The 2,141-nt window shown below is 39.2% G+C and overlaps 1 non-coding gene across 1 annotated transcript; it reads left to right on the forward strand.

The window, feature by feature from the left end:
- Positions 1-848: 848 nt before the first annotated feature.
- Positions 849-921, forward strand: TRNAG-CCC (transfer RNA glycine (anticodon CCC)). Its single transcript has one exon. It is a non-coding gene; the product is annotated as a tRNA-Gly (tRNA).
- The last annotated feature ends 1,220 nt before the right edge of the window (positions 922-2,141 follow it).

Below are 2,141 nucleotides of genomic sequence, written 5' to 3' on the forward strand. Positions count from 1 at the left end.
TATAAATTTAAATGTGTATATATATATTTTTAAGGTGAAATACATCATGAGTTTATACTGGTGTGCACTGGTGTGCTAACTCTTCTTGATCTCTTTCATCCTACTCCAGGATTTTCTATTTTCAAGCGGAAAATAGCAGTTCTCAAGCACACCAACACAATTTACTCATTTTACTCACACTACACTCACCGTAATTTCTGAATAAAAATACCAGTGACACTCCAACAATATGTTTACTAAAAACTTTTCACTTTTGTTTTGGTTTTTGGTCCTTTGGGCTAAGGATGTACAGTTACTTCATAATGTGCTGGGGTCACTTGGAACAGTTCCTGTCTGAATGTTTATGCCAGTAACTAGATAGATCTTCCTTAATATAATACCCTTAATGCACCCCTATCTCTCTCTTGGAGCCCCAAGTTCCTGGCCTTCTTATACCTCTTTCACCTGTTTCACATCATCCTATACCTTTCTCTGAGAGCTGTTTTCACATATAGGCATATGTATTTGTGTGATAATATCATTAATGTCTTTTCTCCCCAAAGAGAAGGCAAGCTCTCCAAGAGTAGGGACCATGCTTGTTTTTCTCATTAAGTCCTTAGCTCCTAGTAGCATAGTGACTGGCATATAGGAGACACTGCATAAGATTTGGTTTGTTGAATGAAAAAATAGCTGAGATGTATCACATGATAGACTGAGATCAGAGGAGAAGAAAGAATGTTCAAGAGCAGATAGAAAATTATGCTGTGAAGTATAGCATCATAATAAGTGGATGGTTATTGATAATATTGAGTCATCAAAGAAAGGTTAAAATGTGTTATTTTTTATTTTAAGAGGCAGTTACTGGGACTTCCCTGGTGGTCCAGTGGTTAAGATTCTGAGCTCCCAACTCAGAGGGCCCAGGTTCGATACCTGGTCAGGGAACTAGATCCCATATGCTGCAACCAGGAGCTCACATGTTATAACTAAGACCTGGTGCAGCCAAATAAATATTTTTTTTAAAAAATAAATAAAAGACAGATACCTAAATATAGCACTGTGAAAGAAACATCTTAGAAAAATTTCAGTGTGGTAAGTGAATTTTTAGAAAGTGAACAGCAGTTAATTTTTGTAAATACTTCATTTCCCAATAATGCAGATAAATGTTTTCATCCCACTGTGAGCACAGTGTCCTGTCCCTTATTTTTGCCAGTGGAGGCTAAGGGGACACAGAGCATTGAAATTACAGTGAATAAGAAAGGATTTATTGATTTCCATGCCATCTCTTTTCCTTTATCATATAAAAATTGCCAGAAAGCCTTAAAAATGGGCATCAAGGGAAAAGAAGAAACAGTAAGATTCTTGGATGATAATCCACCAGATAATTAAGATTTAACTGGGTCTGTTTTGATGTGTGCACATGTTTCTGTACACGGAAAAGGATGAACCCACAAATATTATAAATGCCAATTTTTGAAGGCTGTTGGAAAATGCAACCCATAGCATATGGTATCAAATTAATTTGGGGTTTCACTTGTCTCGGTCTGATGTGGGCACACTGAATTATGAGATAATAGTTTGGCATCCGTGCTTGCAGTGCTTTTTGTAAGCTTCTCAATTTCACAAAAATTCCTTGAGGTCAAAGGATGTGTGGTGACCCCTGTTTAGCAGATGAGGACAGAGGCGTGGAGCTGATGACTGGCTTGCCTGAGCTTTGGAAATAGCTCATCAGTAGAGCCAATGAGACCTAGGTCTGTGGACTGTGGCTGAAGCCTCACCATTTCTGCCTTTACTTTCAGTGTTTTCTTTGCCTCCCTTCTCTTTCATGCCATTGAATGCAACCTGTTTCACCCTGCTGCCCATCACTGTTAGAGGGAGAAAGGAATTTACAACGGGATGGGTTGTGTGTGTGTGTGTGAGTAAGGAGCTGCACAGCTGAATTCCATCAAGACATAAAAGTACCTGTAGCCCTGGCGGTATTAAAACATCCCAGTGATGTTTTATCATGGCTCTACCAGGGCTCCACATGGCAAGGAGCGGCCCAACCTGGAAAGACCTTTCTCTCTGTAGTGATAGATCGCTCTTGTCTGCCCACCTCCAGAACCTCTTAAGAGTGTTTGGCTTCTCGTAAAGCCAATCATAAAATTTAATTTGAGGTGAAATAG

The sequence above is a fragment of the Capricornis sumatraensis genome, chromosome 22 (genome assembly GCF_032405125.1).
Source record: "Capricornis sumatraensis isolate serow.1 chromosome 22, serow.2, whole genome shotgun sequence".
Classification (NCBI taxonomy): domain Eukaryota; kingdom Metazoa; phylum Chordata; class Mammalia; order Artiodactyla; family Bovidae; genus Capricornis; species Capricornis sumatraensis.